At 39.7% G+C, this 20,833-nt stretch overlaps 1 protein-coding gene across 4 annotated transcripts in view; it reads right to left on the reverse strand.

Annotated features, from left to right (window-relative positions):
- The window catches only part of AFF2 (ALF transcription elongation factor 2), a 479,304-nt gene that overhangs the window by 126,732 nt on the left and 331,739 nt on the right, over positions 1–20,833 (reverse strand). The gene's annotated exons all lie outside the window — the stretch shown is intronic.

The following is a 20,833-nucleotide window of genomic DNA, read 5'->3' on the forward strand; positions in this document are numbered from 1 at the left end:
TCATGTTACTAAAAACGCCTTTAATCCATTCCTTGATTTCCTTATTAGCACTAAATGGAATAAATGCAAAAATAACTACTTTTGCATAATTCCCAAGCTTGCAATTACAGAGCAAGGAGCATTTGCAGAAACTTAAAGCATATCTCCACACAGCTTTGCTTAATATTTTTTTAGAATGCAGTCACAGTTCCTTCTCCATCACATACTAACTGTCCACCATCACTCGTTTTAGCAATTCTTCAGCCCCCACCTCACGAGACTGATGATACTTCCCATTTTCCAGACAGAAGGGATGAGAAACAGCATTGAAAAGTTGTGCCACACAGCACGTTGCAGGGCTCTGTCTGTGCCAGTACAAAACTTCACCTATTTCCTATCCAAGTGCGAACATCTAGAATGTCCTGAGCTTGTTTTTCTCATCCTTACTCTGGCTTTTTTCCTTCTTTTTGCTTCTGCTTCTTCAAGCAGGGACAAACAAACCAACACAAAAGTGCCTGTCACTCTACTCTATTGATTGTTTCCTACTAATTATACTTTATTTAATTAAAAATAAAAGCCAATGCAAATCCTAGGCAAAAAAATCTCACTAAGTTGACAGCTTGGAAATGTGAACTCTCTCTTTGTTTGGGGGCACACATAATCCTTGAAGGCTAAGAGCTTGAGTTTACCTACATTGGCCCCCTCCCTTGTCCTGTAAAGAACAAGTCTGGGAGTCTGCGGCGGTTGGTGGGGGGAATGCCATAGCAATAACCTTGTCAATCCCTCCCTGCCAACAAGAGTGCTAATTAGTGCCAATTAAGAGCCTCGCTTTTTTGTGTGTAAAACATCTGTCCATAGGCATTGAACTCAAGCCCCCAACTCATTTTATCAAGGCCGAAAATATCAGACAGCGATTTATTTTGGCCCCTGCTAATGTAGCTTGATTTTAAAGTCCTAAGTAGCTCTAAATCCAGCTTGTAGCCAGGGTCAGCTACTAGATTCCTTTACACTCTCATTGTCATTCATATTTACCTTATTTCAACAAATACAGGTCTCCGTGAGGTCTAAGACACGCTGGTTGAGAAGAGAAGTGGCAAAGATAAAGCCATGGGAGACCCACGCTTCTTGCTTACCCTATATTCTGCAGTCTGCCTCATTTTTTTTTTAAAGCAATGTATTGTTACATAGATAAATGGTCTTTGTTTTGTCTTTCTGTTTTAATCCTGGTAGGGTAAAGGCCAGTGTAAAATAGCTTCTTTTTCATTGAACCTATTCTGTGTACACAGTGTGTCCCTAAAAGTGCTTCCATCATTTGTGTTTGGTGATGCAAATGAAGGTGCCCCCGCTGTTTCTTTCTCCCTTTCTAAAGTGCCCTTTCAATCAATGTTTGGGACAGGACAAGACCCTTTTGACTCACAGCTTGTTTTATTCTGTGCGACCACCAGAGGACTTTCTTTCATTCCAGGGTAGCTTTAGAATGACGTGTCATCACAGACAGGACCTAAGTTATTTCTTTCCACTGCAAAGTACCTGGTATCTTTTCTGAATTCACCACAGATTACGAAAGGTGTTCATTTTATCTGGCAAAGATTCCTCTAATTTGGGTGTTTCTTTTGATTCCATCATGAAGCCTTTGTCCTTACACTTCAGAGTAAACAAACACACTCATTGATCTTTAGAGGACTATTACATTTTACTGTAAAATGCATTATTGCCATATCATTTTCTTCAGTTCTCTAATAACGTTATTTCACATTATTCAATTTGTGACCCGCCTAGTGCAGTGAAATGTCATGAGTCTTCTTACAGTGAGTTAGAGTCTCACAAGAAGTAGAAAAATAAATTTATTTAAAACGAGATGGAGTTCTGGCTGCTAACACATTATAAATTGCTCTATTTTAAATATCTGAACTGGGCACACTTAAAACACAAGGGCATATTTCATTAGCGTTTACGCGATTTTTCAGGTAACTTTTCCCAATGTTTCACTCATCATCATATGAGAGAGCGAGCTTGTCAGGAAAAAATTACAGTCAATGGTAGTTAATGTGGCTAAATCCAATGGACTTGTTTCTATTTTGTTTTCCTCTTGCTAGAAATAATGAAAGTATTACATGAACAACTCTTACGTTGCTTGCGAAAACGTGGCCAGTTCCAATGGTAGGTAACATAAAGCTTTATCTGATTTATAAAACAATCTCTGTAAACCTATTTTTATGTTTTAGTTGATTGTAGCCATTAGCCTGAGCTAGGAAATACTTCTAAAGTACATCTCACAGCAGTAATTTGCTGTACTGTGTCAGATTCATCTGCATAAATCTATACTTGGTTCTAGGACCCCAGAATGTATGTTTGTGAAAAAGAAATACTATTCTAAATACTGTTGTCTTTACTAGCCCCATCATCAGCAAGACTCCGAGTAGAATAGTATTTCTTTTCAATGGCAAAGTCAAAAGTTACAGATGGAGAGAAACCGTCCACCCTTTTTGGCTGATCTGGTCACTGAGTTGGATCCCCAACCACCTGGAGTTGGACATCCTCTTGAAAAACTGCATCAATTATCCATTTGAAACCAAGGCACTCTGGCCTTTTAAGGTAGACCAACTGGCAGAGTCAAATTCTATCAGTATTCTGCCTGTTTCCCTTTGAGTTAAATATCCCTCATTGACCACGCACCAAATGATGAAGACGGTATTGGACCTTAACAAAGGACACACAGTGCAGTCTCAGCAAATCTCAGAGCCCTTGTTTGGAACTTCTCAATTTATTTCTCTCTTGGCTTTCATCAGAACTCAGCTGCAGTGAAAGAAAAGCAAAATAAGGATGTTCCGCCCCAAGGCCAGGTCCACCTGGGGTTGATTTGCAGGCAGGACTTTATCTTATGGCGAACGTAAGAATCTTTTGACTTCTAAAAATCTAATTTCTACTTCTCTTTATAGATAAAAAGACACATTCCTTTTCACATTGCCACCTGGATTTCCAGCACTATTCCTACCCTATCCCTTTTCTCCCTGTGGACAAGGAAAAATATAAGGACAGCAAGAGAAGGGTGAACACACAGTGAAAAACATCTGTACAAGAAGATGACTTTGCAACGTGACAAGATAGCAGGAACTGTATCTACTCTTGGTATTTCCTCAAAGAATAGCAATGAATCTAGTTTGGAAGTTTACTGGTGTGCTTTTAAATGCCCTTGAAAGAGAAACTTGCTACAGCATGGATGATATTTCCATCTGAGATCTCAAACCTCAATGATTAGGCAATCAAACAACCAGACTTTGCAAACTGAATGCGCTTGGATGGCCACTTCCTAGGTAACCAAGATAATGCAAAGAAGAGCTTGACGTATGGACAGTGAGTTCAGCAAGATCTAGGTGTGTAGTTTGCAGCCATGTTTCCCCAGCAACTTGCAACTTCTAGGAGGGTACAGTCTTACAAACCACACTTTCATACCGGCTTCTCAGCACTTTGTGTTTTCATCTTTGTTGTTTGTGTGTGTGTGTGCGTGCACATATGTGTGTCTCACATTCTTCCATTGCCAAATTTCTTAATTTAACCTTACCAATTGCTGAGAACCATGATATTTGCAAAAATGTGTCTCTAACATGCATGCATAAAATAAGTAGTTAATGATGCATGAGAAAATCTAAAAGCGAAAGGTTAATCCCAGAAATAAAAAAAAATCAATATTTGAGTTCCTCCGTATCATAAGGTAGCTGTTATAACATAGTCCAAATACAATCACTGAACTCTCTCTCTCTCTCTCTCTCTCTCTCTCTCTCTCTCTCCAAATTTTACAAGGTGCATATTACTAATATTGCATCTACATCAGGAATAAATACGCAAAACCATATGTGATTGGTGAGGGCAGAAAGAGTCAACTAATCAGAACTCATCTCTGCTACCCATCAATATCTTGGATGCTTTCATAGCTAATCAACTAATTATCTGCTATCAAGCCTCAGATAATGTGAATAAGATAAGACATAATGAAAATTATAAATTGCTTGCATGTTATACCCATTATAGTAAAATGTGTTTAAAACTGTTTAAGTCAATAAAGTAATTAAAAATGATAATTAAATGAGAGTACTGTGTACATGGAAATATCTGTTTTAAGTGTGTAGATCAGAAGACCCGAAATTCCACTGTAGGCGTTTATATGAGCTTAACTGCATACTAAATGCTCTTCATCATAGGAGATCTGTTATCAAGAAAGGGCTTAAATTAAGGGCACAGTCTTGGTTTTGTTGCGAAAAAGATTTGACTGTTTAGGAGGGAAGACATCAGCTCTGGATTATTGGTGCTGATCGAGCCAAGTAGCACACAGAAAACTAGGGCAAAATGGGAAATTCTTTCCTTTAGACTCTGGATTGTGTACGATGGAACCTCCCTCCCCAAATTGTATACATATACAGAGGGTGCGAAAAGATGTACACACATTGTAAGAAAGGAAAAAAAATGTATTAAAATTGTAATAATATATACTGATAACAAAAGATGAATACAAGTGACATTTGACTTCTGCAATGACAAGCGGTGCTCAAAGCAGTTACCATCGGTGTAATTTTAACATAGTTCTTTTTCCTTTCTTAAAATGTGTACATTTTTGGGCACCCTCTGTCTGTATGTATGTCTGTACACACACACACACACACACACACAATCTTCTGAATTGTGTTTTTTCTCAATCGAATATTATGCAAATCTGCAGTCCAAAAACACATCCCCACAAAGGGTGGGGGAAGACAGCCCAGTGCTGCCAGTTGGGGAAGGCACAGTTCGAAGTAGACAATCCACATGCTTAGATTTGAGAGTTGACTTCATTACTGCATTTTCAATAATACCAGCATTCGGAATGGTCTCAAAAGTCACCAGGATAATAGGACTATTATCTCTCTCAGCAATATCTAATGAAAAGCTCTTAAGCACATCTAGTCCCTGGTTTTATAAAACATGGCAGCAAATTATCTCCCATGAATGTTCAGTGAGTATGCCGCATTTCTTTCTCTATTCAGCCAGCTTTTTTTCCCCACAGTGAGGGAGATGATCGGAGGGTCAGAGTCAACCACCCAGGAGACAACGTACAGATGCACGTGGTCTGGGAAGGGGAAAAAAAAACACAACAACAAAAGGCGCCTCACAAACGAAATCTTCAGGGTGAAGGGCTGGTGGGATTTCGGAATACCCTCCATATTACAAAATATACAAAAATAAAGCCTCCATGAGTTTGGAATACAAATTACAATTTCACTAAGTTGCCTAAAAGGACATTTGATTTAAACCATACTTTCTGATCTGGTGGGGCAACCAGAGCAAAGGTGGAATGAGGGCAGCAAGGTAAAAAAGATGAGCATTTCTACTGTAGGTAGACATTGAAAGTGGGTCTACATATGCACAGAGAACTCTGTTGTGACAGTTATCCACATCTACATGGCCTGTTATTCTACACAACGAAGGGAGGGATTCTGGGTACAAAATTCTATGGCCAAGTCAGTTTTGGAAACATTTCCCATTCCACACCCCTCCTATAGAAACAGTGAACATTAGCATATTAAAGGCTCAAATAATTCCTAGTGAAAAGACTTCTTAGCTGTGTTTTTTTTTAAACCCACTATTTCCCCAATACAGAGCCGTGCCATAAAAAAATGTATACGCATTTTAAGAAAGGAAAAAGTGTATTAAAATTACGCTGACAGTAACCACTTGGAGCACCTCTTGTAATTGCAGAAATCAAACGTGACTTGTATTCATCTTTTGTTATTGGTATGTATTGAGTATTACAATTTTAATACAGTTTTTTCCTTTCTTAAAATGTGTATACATTTTTTTGGCAGCCTCTGTATATCAGGTCATAGGTGTCCTTTTTTTCTGAATAACAATATTCCATGGTAACTAATTCACGGTAACGTTTTATGATAGAGCACTTAGAAAAATTGAAATCTAGATTATTTTATATCTAAAATGATTTTGCCTTACACATCCACATAATTGACAGGAAAGAGATTATTTTCTTTCCCTCTGAATATATTTGTCTCAAATATCCACATCATTTTCATGGCATAAATAAAACCACACAGCCAAAGCCTCCAAGGAAAGTTGTTTGACGCCAGCAAGGAATTGTTTTTAAAAGCACAGTAACAAGCTGATTTTCAATTAGAAGTTTAGAGTCAATATACTAAAAATTTCAAAATAACCACCCAGAGCTGCATTTCTGACTCTCTTACCAACCTGCCTGCTGGTCACACACAATTGAATGCAGAAATGGACCTCTGCTTGTCAATGTTGAGAAGCTCAACATGTTCTTGACAATTATCTGAGACAACTACGTTAAAAAAAAAATCTGAAATCAGTGCTCTACCAAATAAAGGAGAGGGTTTACCCTGTAAATTTACCCTGCATAATCAGCTGAGAAACACCTTTGGCAAACTGTTCAAGCTGAATTCCATATGGAAGTTTAAAACTTTATTTAGCCAAGTTATTGGGTGAATGCTGACATGCTTGCATTATTTCAGGGGCCGTTTATTTTCATGCAGAGGGAGAAGTTTCCCAAAGAAAGCATCTTAGAATAGAGAATCCACCTAATGTCAATCTCTGTATTGCTGTAAATGTGCCTGCATGGTTTGACCTTCTCTCTAACAAAGGCTAAACACTTGTTTTAAAAAGCCAAGCCATCCGGCACCTTCTTGAAAGCGGGGAGGTGTGTCTTCTGCATTACAGATGTGCTTACTATTCCTGGGTGCAAAGATCTCAAATGGTGTTGCATAACTAAACCCTGGCTCCCTTTTCAGTGGCATTTTGCTCTATTCGAAATGATGAATCCAGGTAACCTTTCCACACAGGCTGCAAGGGTTCTTTAAAGAATTCGTGTTCCAAGGGATGCTATGCCACGTTTCCAGTGACTGATCTGTCCATTTCATGTTGGCTGTGAATATTCTGCACACCAAGGATTACATTCCATTTCAAATGTTAGTCACAAAAACTGCTCTCATTTTCTCACTAATTTGTTGTCAGATTTTTTAGCTCATGGAATGTGTCCATGAACCAGGCAAACTGAAGGGGAAAGAAGGGACTGAAGGATTAGGTCCCCATGAGAACAAGAACAAGGCTGTGTTTGATTGACTGCTGCTGAAATACGGCATTTCGCTAATTATGAATGAGCATTGTGGAACTAGCTCTGAGGCAGCCTGTGGCATCTCCAGCTCTACTTGTGTTAGCAAAAGCTGCTGGACTATAAATAATTAATATTAATGATGAGTAAACTCTATAAACCATGAACCCCAATTTTTTAAAAACTATTTTTACCTTTTTATGCATCACTTTGCACAATAGATTTGTTTCTGGGAAGTGCATGTAAATTGATGTTTTGAAAATCAAACCACATTGTAAATGCATGAGATGAACTTAATATTTAGAGGAAACCTGAAGTGAATCATTTTCAAAGTGAAGGATTCTTTTTAAGGGTGAAGAATTACCTTTTTATCTGTTTGGAAATATATGCTAGAATTTTTGTGACAGGTTTGCTTCAAGTGGGAAAACATCTCTGGATGTCTGTTCTTTTTCTCTCCCACGTAAAATTGGGAGATATAATCACTCAGTGATAACCATCATGCAGCCAAACTGTATTCCAATGGAGTGGGCACGTGGATGGGCATTTTCTCCATTTTCTCATTACGAGAGACTGTCATGATTCATCTTCTTTGTCCTTTGCCTTCTGTTGAGAAGGAGCTATTGAAATACTATTTATGACCAACATCACTTTGAAACTTTCCATATATGCACCATTTACATTACTGGAATTAATCTAAGAAAACAGTTTTATGCCATAGGTTCAAATGTGGGAAATTGTTTAAAGGCTTCAAACTGGAAATGGTTTGACATGCTTTGATGTGCATAATGAACTGTCTCATTATATTTCATCAAACTTTTTTTTGCACAGAATTAAAAGACAACAAATCTGAATTGAAACATGATTTTAAAAGTCAAGTCACGTTAGTTTACACACAAAAGTGTTAGCAAGAGCAATAGAGGGCTGTATGCTTACGAACACCTCCTATTATTCTATAATTTTGGAACAGGGCTTCTAGGAGTTTAACATAAAACTTTATGTAAAGAATGGTATTTGAGAGAGTTGCTCTTCCACAGAGGTGGCCTCTTAACCAGGATAATTCATGCTGTCCAGAGAAAAATTACCTTCCAGAACATGAAGATTCATTGACTTGTACTGATATATTTATTTTACCTACTGTTTCAGGCTCTTATACTAATAAAGGGGCCGGTAGCAAATACAATGGGTGTAAAATTCTAAATTCCTGGACAGATTGGAAATATTTCATTGAACCTCTCTGATTCTATTTGATAGTTAATTTATGTCACATTCAGCATCAAATTGCTAAAGACATTTCTTTGCTCAGAATTGTTATCTTGTAAAACTTTTAGATCCTCACTTAATATATCACTTAACTAAATTCCTTACAGTGTATTTTTCCTAGCAAGAGAAGAGAAAAGATTAGTCTGTTGGGTCTGAAAGAGATATTCTCAAAACACACACACAAATATTTTTAAACAGTGCCTATCTACTTTATGGCAATCCCCTCTAAACTCAGTGCTTAGGAGTAAAGAGAAATAGCACCTCGGTGGATTGTTTTTCATAGTTCACTCAGCAATGTGTTTACTAAGTCACTCTTACAACTACGTGCTTATATATTTTGATATACAATGTGTTCTACAATAGTGTGTCTTCTGAGATTTCATTCTTATTTTTCAAACCTATTTAAATGTCATTTTACCTTCCCTCCGAGCAAAAACAAGCTTATTTCTCAAGGGATTCATAGTCAAGCCTGATCATAATTAAAGGCAGAGTCTGAAATGTCTTTTTACACTAAGGAAACAGAAGCAGATATGTAGCATCAGGAATGATTTGCCTAGGCAAGGGAAGAAAGTGTTTATTTCATGGAAGGGCGGGGGCTAGTCCATGCAATTTTATTCACATGTTTTATTATTCAGGTAAATCCCCTTTTGTACATGAAAAAATGGGAATTCAAAAGAGCATTCTGTTCTACCTGATTAGGGAACTGCCAATGTGCTTGTTAAGATATTTCAGAAGCAGTTATTCATTCATATACATGTGGAGCAAGCCATCTACAGTTATGATTCAGGAAACTACTCTAGTAATGATTTTACAAGAGGTGACAGGTTTTATCCTAGGAATCAGGGCTGAGAATGCCCGTGGTCAAGTTCTGGTCTTCTGTTATCTCTGAGGAGGTGTGGTCAATTCCTAAGACAATTGAGTCCGGGTGGATTCTGGGATTGGATATGGCATGAGTGTTCCAAGGGATGCTATGCCACGTGTAGGAAGGCCAAGTTCAGGGGTGTCTCTTCCTAGAGTCAGCCAGACATAGAGTTTCAAGACATGAACCCACCCTCACTTGTTGTGAGAACTTAGTTTCAATTCATGAACCTCAGTTCCTCCTGTGTAAAATGTGGGTAATAGTAGTGCCTACATTTCATTTTGTTGTGACTATTCAATTAGCTAGTGGATATAGTAAACATTCAGCAGAGTGCCTGGCACTTAATAAGTCCTATTGTTTATTTTTAAAAATAATCACAGAATTCCAAGTACAATTATGGCTGTGATAAGATGTTGTGCTAAAAAAAAACTCCAAGAAGGAGAACAGTGTGCCTAGCACCAAAATTACATGGATTTAAGACATTTTTTTTTTAGCAATTCTTCATTTTTATCCTCGGGGGCTGTGGTGGGTGGGTCAACACAGGAAATGTTCAATGTATTTCAGGTTTGCTGGTTCCAATGAGGCCTCGCTCCAACTGGGAACCTCTGGGATAAGTCAGAGAATGGAATGAGAGGCTCCTCATGTGGCTGAAGTTTAGAAACGTGATAAGCACTTTAGTAATTTAGTCCTATGATGTAGGTGTTATTAATATCCCCATTTTACAGAGGAGAAAACTGAGTGATACAGAGGTTAAGTAACTTGCCCAAGATCACATGAGTAAATGATGATGGAACTGGGATTTGCACCCAGGCCATCTGGCTCCAGAGTCTGTCCAAGTTCAATCTCTACATTATATTGCTTTCCATGATTAAACTGTACTCAGACAGATGCGCACGTGGACACATTCATACGTTCATATTTCTTCTTATGATACTACCTCTTCAATATGGGTTAAGGAATCTAAGAAACAAAATGTATCAAAATGTTACTATCAATCAGAATAATTGACATCTTCGAGATTCTTCTTTCACTGCCTACCATTTACTCAATAACGTTTTCTGGTTATCTACTGTGTAGTAGCTTCTGTACAGTCGCTGAGGAAACACAGACAAATCCCTACCACCCCTTTCCCTAAGGAGCTCACAGACTTGTGAACCTATTATGTTAGTAGAGCCAAAGGTGCTACGTGAGGTTCTACAGTCCTCAGGAATGGAAGACTGATGGTGTTTGTGTGTTGGGCTTTCACGGGCATTCCTTGGGTGTGGAGGAATACCCCAATGCAGTTATCAGTATCCCAAGTCTCCTTGGCACACAGAATGACCAAACCAGAATGTAGAGGCTCTTAAATGAGGTGAGAGGCAATCTCCTCCCAGGTCTTCAGACAGAGCTATCCCTCAGTGGGGGATAAGAGTTCCCATTGTTCCATATCCCTCACTTGCAACGACCTGATATTGTCCAACAGGTTTAATACTTGGTATCTGTTGTGTGACTTTCTCAAAGTGAGATCTTCACTTCTGGTCTGAAATTGCTCCTCTTGGAGAGTTAGAGATATTTTCTATGTGTCGTATAAGAAACACACATTAAAGTCCCATTTTGAGCATGTCCAAAAAGAGATTAAAAAGCCCAATCAAATAATAAACCAAAAAAATCCCGTATGGAACCACAGGCATAGCCTACAACTAATTATAAAACCAGACTCACCATGATGTGCTTGTTTTAAGAGAGAAATGCAAAAAGGAATGGCAGACAGAGAATCCTTGAAATTTCAAATACCTCAATCCCTCATCTTCTTCAGAGGTGTGATACCCTATATTGCTTGCTTCATTTTCCTGGCTTTGGGAACATCGATATGATTTCAAGCACTTTTAAGCTCTTTATGCCACTGGGCAAATCAGTGACTGCTTGCCTTCTTGATCTGAAAGTCTGTCACGTGGCTGCTCCACATTTCCCTACTGTGCGGAGCCCAGGGCACGGCAATCTGTGGTTTGGAAGTGGCTGCCATTTGGACCCCAGAGCCACTAAGGTTTGCCTGGGATGGACCCCCAGAAGTACCTACTTTGAGTGTCTATACATCTTCGGAGTGCATTTGGCTTCCTGCCACCCTAAGTATCACAATTCTTTCTGAGTTGTATAAGTTGAGCTGAAATTGATTTAAATTTCATGCAGAAAACAGCTTTGCTTCAAACCACAGCCATTTTCATGTTAAAAAAATCCATCGATATATAGTTTTTATGCCCCAACCCCCTGCAGACACACAAACTCTTTCTAGCAGACCGAAAAGCAGATTATTTCAATTAAGAATCTGTCCCCGACAACTGTAAACAACTTTTCTTCAACATTCATGGCAGCAGTGAACTTTTACATTTCTTACTGACTGTCAGGGTCTAATTTTCAAGGTACAGTTATCACAGTAGCAACCTGGAATTTTAATCCAGTAGTAAAGCTCAAGACAGGTCACTGGCCTCAGGTACTCTTCAATCTCAGAATAAGAGAGCACCCCCAAAAAGCAGGAAGATAATGGGTGGACCTAACCCCAAATTCCATTCTCTAAGACAGACTGTAAAACATATGTGATTTTTAAAATATATATATTAAAGTTAATTGGGGTGACAGTGGTTAGTAAAGTTACATAAGTTTCAGGTGTACGATTGTATAAAGAACATGTGGTATAAATACACAGTGGAATACTCTTCTGCCATAAGAGGAAATAGTGCCATTTGCAACAACATGGATGTAATTTTATTTTTAAGTTTTCAAATTCTTCTACAAATGCTGAAACTGTTACTAAATCAAACAATCATACCTTGGGTGTGAGTAGGTGGGTTGGAAAATGTACTCACTCTTCTCAACACAGCAAAACATCCAGAAATGTGTTGGGGATATCTCATCTAACCGGGAGAGGAGTGGTACACATAGTGATTAATTTTAAGTCAATTGTTCTCTGTCAGCATTGAGAATTGAGCTTTTGATTCAAACCACATGGACACAATGCTTTTGAGAAGTAATGGTGGATGGCGGGTATTTGCAAAAGAGCACTCAACTAGACTCGAGAGGTTTGGAACTGAGCCTTGCAACGCTACGAGTATGCGATCTTGGGCACCTCACTTAAGCCATGTGACCATGACTTTCCTCCCTTCTAATATGGGGAGTGAAGTAATGTGAATAATTGACTGCAAAGCCCATGCATGAGCTCATCCAATGGCAGCACAATTCACTATGGAATCTGAGTAACACTGCATGTCTGTTTTATATATGATGAAACAAAGGCTCAGAAAGCACCAAGAGGCTTCATCAAGTCACAAGACAGGAAGTGACAGAGCTGAGATTTGAGCCACGCAGAAGTGGAGACTTGGCAGCTAAGGTTTCTCTGGAGCAATAACTCCCTCCCATGTCTCCAGGATTAAGTAAAGACCAAATGGAACAAATGTAACGTGTGGAAATGGAAAATGTCCTAGGACTAGACTGTATTATTATTATCATCATCATCAGTTTTACCTGCCTCTGTACTTAACAATTAGCAATTATTCACTTGAAATTGTGTATGGGTATGGCAGATATGGTGTAAGAAATCAAAATTTGCGTTTTGTAATCCAAAAATCCTAGAGTGAAATTTCAGCTCTTTCACTAATTAAGTGTATGATCTTGAGCGAGTCATTAAACTGCTCTGAGATGAAATTTTCATCTCAAAATCAGGCATGGTGAGGGTGGAAGGTGATGAAATTATTGAAGCAGAGAAATGGCACAGAGTGCAGAACCAGGGAGGCCGCTTTCCAGTGTTGGCACTAGCATTGGCTTTGCGGCCATAGGTGTTTGGGTGTCTGAGCCCTTGAGAGGACAACCCTGGGACTGATGGTGTGGGTGGTGGCAATGATGGCATGACCCCATCTCACAGTTATTTTGATGGAACAGTCAGTGTTTGTGAAATGTTTCCCACAGTGCTCGGCAAATACGAGGTGTGATAAAAAAATATGGTGAATGTTTCAATAAAAAAAAAATATTACAGTAAAAAACACATGGCCATGAATCCCCCTCAAAATACCCCCCTCACTTCGAGCACACTTACTCCATCATTCTGGCCACTTTCTGAAACAGTTCTGGAAGTCCTCTTTCGTGAGTGTCTTTCGTTGCAATGTCGTGGCTGCCTTGATGTCCTGAATCGATTCAAAACGTTTTCTCATGGTCATTTTGACTTTGGGGAAGAGCCAGAAGTCGCCCGGTGCCAAATCCGGTGAATAAGGTGGATGAGGACACACCGTAATAGTTTTATTTGACAGAGGTTGCAGTATACCAGAAACGATGTATGACACGGAGCGTTGTCATGATGGAGGATGAAACTGTTTGCCCATTTCTAAGGTTGTTTTCTACACACATCATTACTTAAATGCTCGTAAAGACACTCATGAAAGAGGACTTCCAGAACTGCTTCGGAAAGTGGCAAGAACAATGAGAAAAGTGTGTTCAAAGAGAGGGGGAATATTTTAAGGGGGATTAATGGCAATGTGTCTTTTACTGTAATACATTTTTTAAAAAAATTTAAACATCCACCGTACTTTCCAATCCTACCTCATAGAAGGTGCCTGCAAGAGTGGTGGCTACAATTACCCAAAGATACTGCCCACATACCGTTTCTCTGCCTCCTTTCTCTCTGCACTGTATACAAAAATGATTTTGGACAAACCTAGAATGACCTTTACAATTTCCAGATATCCTAGACAATTTCAAGATATTATGAGTATATGCTATGTAAATATTTTTCTTTTCTCTTGAAAATCTAGAAATCTCCCATGTCATTATAATATTGAGATATTTGTCTGGGTTTTTTAAAAAGCAGGCAACTTACGCAGAAATGAAGTCACTCCCAAAATTGGGCAATGCAGGTGGCAAAATTGTAGGTTGGTTTCTGTGTAAACATTACTTTCCCCCACACCCGGATCCCTTTTCTCCCTCATCACTCTCTCAGTTACCTTAGCCAAGGACCAGGTAGTGTTTTAGGGGTGGTACTGGTAGATATCGGGTGCCAAGATCCCGCAGGGTAGCGAAGAAAATAAATTTTATTCATTTGATTTTTAGAAGGCGTACCCCAACCCCACCCTACTCCATCCCTCTGTCACACTCTTGGCAGCATATTTAGAGATGTCATTCAGATCGCTCTGAGATATTTTCCTTTTTTGGTCCTCATTATTGAAGTAGATGGATGAACCACAAAGAAAGGCCATTTGTCAGAGTTTTCAACTGATTTTACAGATGTGATTGTGCAAGCATCTGCGGTATTCTACGGACACTGCTCCCCACTGATCAGTAAAATGGAAAGGCTTTTAGCAGCTCTGAGAAGGTGTCAAGAGCAGACCATTGAAACAGACCGCTCCTGATAACATAATTGTGGCAAAGGATTTGGATGTGTGTGAAACACTTTTGATAGTATGGACAAGTAGAACGAATCGTTTAGAAGCAGGACAGATATTCCTTCTCATCTACTTCAGTCTCAGTAGGGTTTTTTGTTTGCTTGTTTTTTAATTTCTAGGAATGATCCATGGGCTTGTCTACACTGCAGCTATATTTTCTTCACCTGGTCCTGGAAGACTTGTCAGCACTCTGATTGACGAGTTTTGGCCCTGTAGTCACAGGGGTATCTGAGGACAAGGCAGCATGTTCTAATGGGAATAGAGAATCCTGGATTCCAGTCCCAGCTCCGCAGTTCCCTAACTGGACAATTTTGGGCAAGTATCTCCTCCTCCCTACGCCTGGTTTCTTTTCAACTGGCTATCTAATAGGTTTGCTGTGATACTCACATGAGGCTAATGCATTGTCCTTTGCAATCTATCAACCACTTTACCATCATCAACCACTTTACAATCATCAACCACTGTGCACATGAAAAGGAGCCCTGTTCATAGCATGTTACAAATTAGTAACTACAAAAAGAGTGTGCATGTGTGTGCGGGCATCTCATTACATCAGGTAGCATTAGAAGGGCCTGATATTCTGGGACACAGAGCATGTGTGTGCATGCACGTGTGTGTGTGCTCGTGCGTGTGTGTGTTATCATGACATTATGTTCAATTATACAACTGGCATTACTTTAACTTTGGTCCCTTGCTTATTAACTTCAATACTTTCCATTAGCATTATTTGCTTCACTCCCAGCTACTGTCCAAAATGTTGAGGAGAACTTAGAAATAAGCCATTGGTTGATAACACTGGGAATATATATATTTCAAGTATGCCACCATGAGGATATAAAGCAACTTTCCAATTATCAAATAAGTTGGAAAGCATGAAAGATGATGGGTGAACCTCTCATAAAAACAGACCTAAATATCAGTTCTCTTTTTTTCATTTTAGTATGGCAAAATGGAGATTTCTGGAGAGGGAAGTTGTTGCTATCACAGGGCACCAGAATCAACCTTAGAGGGATTTTATGTGGTGGTGTAAGTCCCTTCCAGGCACAGATCCTTCTGCTTCCCCATAGGGAGCATCTTACAGAGATGGTGACACCACCTGGCTCCAGGTACTAAGATGAAGGTGTGACTATGTTTGCTTACGGTATTTCTGCATCGGCCTGTGCAGCATGATGAGACCTAACTCAGTGACAGTATCCATATCTAATACATTCCCTGATGCAAACCAAAAGCATAGAGCCCATTTGGGCTGGCACTGCGGTCGGTCCACTTTGGCCTAATCCCTGGGCAAGATGACACCTGACTTCAAATCAGAAGGGCCACCTCCAAAACACCCATGGATGGCTTGAGTGCAGGTTAAGTGCATGCGCTCTGGAGTCTGTCCTGTTCTGGCTGTTACAGCGGCCCTTTGGGCGACTCCCTCAAAGTCTTTGAGTTTAGTTTTCTGTCACTGTAGGATATAATGCAGGTGACTCCCATGGGATTGTTGTAAAGAGAGAAAGTTCCTGCCACAATAGTAGGCACTCAGTAAATACGAGGGAGTTGAGGTATTGGTGTTATCAGTGCACGTCTACGTTCACTAACTTGTGAGTCCCTTGGGGAAAGGATGTGTGATGTGACCACAACGCCTTGCCCAAGCCTTACACACAACGGGCATCATTTATTTTGGTTGAAAGAAATGAAAGTGTGAATGAATCAATATAAACATGGATGTAAATAAGGGAGAAGAGATACTTGAGATACTAATAGAAGAGATACTAATTACGGAGGTGTCTCAAAATCTACCCAAAACATATGAATCTTGGGCACACGAACACCACCACAAAAACCAATTCTGATCCGTCAAGACTTAAGGCTAGCTGAGCAAAAACATCTCTGTTTTTTAGCTTTGGCAATGAAAGCGGAAATCCGCAGCTCCTGTTGAAGGAGCCCCAGCTTTCAGCCTCGGCACCTGTCGAGCACCAGCAACTTCAGTGCTTCTGGATGTGAACATTCCAAATGCCAATATTGCTTGTTGTCACATTAACCAATATACAATTCTCAAAATAAAATCCTCTTGATGTCTGATTACTCTTCTTAAGGACCTCATGCTAATTCATTTCAAACTGTGAATTACCTTTAATTCACAGCTTGAACAGGCTGCCAAATTTTGTTTTCTGTGTTCCCAGGTGGCTGTCCCTGCCGTGGTGGAGAACTTCTGAAAATATATTAAGTCCTTAGGAAAAGTTGGCAAGCCTCGAGATGCAGGGCATACAAAGCAGCTTAAAAGAAAGAGTTGGCTTACATCTCAGTTTGCAAACCAGAATGGCAGAAACTAGTTCAAGTCACGGAGATTAACAGTTTATCAGGAAAATTGAGTTTGACTTAGGTAAGCCTCAAACTGATCGGTGGTAGTATTTCTAAATGCCAAGTACCAAACCATGTATTCTGATTAAGAAATTTAATAGTCATCTTTCTCCTGCCTCATTACACAGTCACTTTGCTACCGAATGTGTATCTAAGTAGTAGACCAAACAGCTACTTAGGAAAGAATATGTGCAATTGCTACAGAGGTGGGTTATTCCTAGGTAGTGAGGTAGGGCAATTCTCAAATCTCACATCAGATTCTCAAAGGAAATGTTTTCGATGATGAAAGTTCTGGCAGAAGAATAGTCAGGGTTGTAATGAACATGAGGGTTTTTTTTTGGGGGGTGGGGTAGGGAATTCAAACTTCATCTAGGAAATAATATAAGGCAGCTTGTTATTGGTTATAACAAACTGGAAAACATTCTAATAATCTTTGTACTCTCTATGGTAATGAAACCTTCAGACTACGTAGAGAACAGTTCAGAAAGAATGATTTATTATTATGAAGTAATTTTGATTCAATTTTATATCATCTAAAGCAGAGACATATAATTTCTTGTGGGTCTCCTTCCCACCAAATTCATCTCTTCAAGTCTATTCGAAGGTTGAGTCCAGGTTCAAAAGGTCAAACTGGGTTCACTAAATCTCTGAACTCATCAGATACCATGAGGAAGGGTAGCCTGCTTGGCAGACAGAGGGCTTTACGCCTAGGCAGTCTTTAGCCTGCATTTAAATTTTCCCACCAAGGAGAGATGCAACTTACTCGGCCCTTCTGTACACTCATAGCCAAAATGTCTATTCAAGATAAGTGTGCATGGTCAGTTTGTCTTCCCATTGAACTGTGTACACTTCCATGAAATGGGAATCATTTGGAGCTCCTCCAGGATGGCTTGCAAGTGTAATAGGGTGATGTATGTAAAAGCACCTGGCATGGGTGGGGCCTAGCCTGGCACACGTGCTCAATAGCACAGTGATTACTGTCTGAGATGTCTGCCATGCCTGTCATAGTATGGTTTCCTTTCCTCCTAACGTGTGCTGTATCCAAGGATTTGTTCATGCGGCGTACATACCCATGACCCACAAGTAAACTAAGGCTGGCCATAGCTACTCTGTCTCCCAAGACCTTTCATCAACTCTCTGGGTCAATGGCTGGGATGTTTTCAAACCTGTAGCTAATACCATAAGTAGAGGGCCTGGTTTTATGGCAAGGAAAGAACAGCATCATGGCTACATATGCCTTTCTATCGGGCTTTCAGGGAATCTATCCAGGCATTCTCCACAGCAGGACTTAAAACACAGGAGCTGCTTCATTAAAGGGGGGGTCTGGATGGTTTCCAATTGGACAGAGTCCAGATGCTAACAACCAACTGCAACAAAAGAACTGGATTTTTAGAGCTGCCATCTTCTCAAGAGTACTCCCAAAATTAGTTGACGTCAGGGACTGACTAGATGGCTACCCCTGAGTTCATGGATACTGTCTGCAAATGCTTCTCGGGGCAACTGAATATATCTTATCTGTTCCTATTTAGGATGGCCCATAAAAGACCAACAAGGTCATGTATTTTTTATAAAGTGACTGTATTGACATGATGTGGTAATGAACTAGATGAAGAAATCCAACTCAGGAAAATCCAAGTTCTTTGGGTGTGCCGCCAGTTTTCTCCTCCATCGCTCCTTAATGGCTTCATTAAGAAAGTAGAAGGTAACTCAATATCTGGTGTGTCCATTACATCCCTGAATCTTATAACTGAAATATATGCGTCTTTTAGAAGCAGAACAGGCATGGCATGACTGTACAAATATACAACTCTACAGTGTGAGAAATACAATTTGGCCTTTGGAAACTCATGCTCCACCCTCTTTGGGGGGGGGCATAGACCTATTGGAAGGTGGCTAGAAACTCCATTGGATTTAGAAGACCTGGGGGAAGCCTGTTCTAAGACTATAATACAGCTCAGACTCATAAGGTTGAGGGAATCAAAAACTGCTGGCTCTTCTTTCCTCCAGAAATCGTTAAGGGTTAAAGTTAAATGCACTTTAATGTTAACTTTAATTACTAAAGAGTAACAGTGTTCACATTTGAATTCTGACGAGTGTTTGTGTGTGTACCTAGATGTATACACATATGCTAATTAATTTGCTTAATTTCCCATAAGGGGCTTTATCTGTATACTTTGAAATAAAAATCAACTCCCCTGTGATTTAAACTTGTACTCTCTGAATACTAGGTCAGTGCTTTCCTCCCCATACCATATCTGCCATTGAACAGACACTCAAACCCCAGTCTTAAAACTCCCCCAGTCCAATGCTCTTGCTTAATGGGCAATGAGAATTCCAGTTGGACCAGGTAGGATGCTACCTGGTCCCCCACAGATGGACACCCTAGAAAAAGCACCGTGTGTACACTCAGGCACACGTGGGCCAGTGTTTTCAGACCTGATTCCCACACATACAGTCCTTATAAACAATCCAGGCTCAAATGGAAGATCTGTATTTCGTCAACCAGGGAAAAGAGGCCAAGATGAGGGAAACTAATAAAGTACCGCAGCGATTAAGGGATTCTGTTTTACAAGACTCTCATCGTTCTCTACTGCAGTAAATGGCGGGAATATGTCCATGACATTTGCCGGCCATGGGAAGGTGTCACCCCTGAAGCAGGGCTGACTCACAGGCTGCTTGCCATCGAGTTCCAGCCACCAGCAGTCGGTCTACACTCAGAATGTTTTTAGTTTCCTGATGGATTACCTTGCCAAATGGAAAATCCTAGACACTGGCTTAGCTAGCACAGTGTACTGAAATGCAGGAGAATGACAGTAATGGCTAAGCCGATAAAAATTTGGAAGGTAAAAAAAATCAAAGTAATTATTATAATTTTTATTTGTGTTAAGTCCGTATGCTACCATAAGAAGGGAATTGATCCAGCCAAAGTCTGATGGACAGTACTTAGACTTTATATCAAGCAGCTGAACAGAGCAGTTCATTCATAAAATGGACCCAGTGTCTTTTAGTTTTATTGATGCTTCCTTATAGAGAGCCTTGGTCCTATTGAGTGTACAGTATACTCCTGTGCTATAAAGTGCTGTGCTCTGGAAATGCAGCCTCTAACTAGAAACCATAATTCATGAGTTTATTTCTGTTAGTTACAAACTACTGAAATATTGCATTTTATGGTCTATATGGAAATCAACATATTTCACAGTGGGAGACTAATACTCTTGCTTTAGGAGTAAGAGAATTTTACAATGGGCAAGTATTCTTATATTTTTTTTTCATGTTTGGAAACCTGCATTGATTTCCTAGATGCTCAAGTGTGTGTGTGTGTGTGTGTGTGTGTGTGTGTGTGTGTGTGAGAGAGAGAGAGAGAGAGAGAGAGAGAGAGAGAGAGAGAGAGAGAGAGAGAGAGAGATAATTTTACTGATTTTTGATGGGAGTGAGGCAAGGTAAGAGAATAAAATCTGTTGTTTATTAGGATAACAAGGGAGAGGGAAATTCAAAATGTGATTGATGGAAAAGCTGAAATGAACAATATTAAAGATGATTTTGATTTCCATGTTTCCATATAATTTGGTCCTTAATTCAGGGTACTTTGCTATTAAACAGAACCAGAACGTGGAAATGCCATCGACTTGCTCTGAGCCTCAGTCTATTTGGGAGTCGTTCCCGGTTGTTTTATGCAATTATTCGTGATCTTCCAAAAGGTGAGCAATTCACTTCAAGTGTGCCATTAGGCCACTTCGATATCATCAATTATTTCATTTTGAAAATGTTCAAGTATGTGGCTATTACACAGAGAAGTCAGCTTCCATTAGGAATAAAAGGAGTTGTGAGAGAAATACTCCCTTGATATACTCTTGGACAAATGGATATTACAAAATCTAC

Source organism: Rhinolophus hipposideros, assembly GCF_964194185.1.
Source record: "Rhinolophus hipposideros genome assembly, chromosome: X".
NCBI lineage: Eukaryota > Metazoa > Chordata > Mammalia > Chiroptera > Rhinolophidae > Rhinolophus > Rhinolophus hipposideros.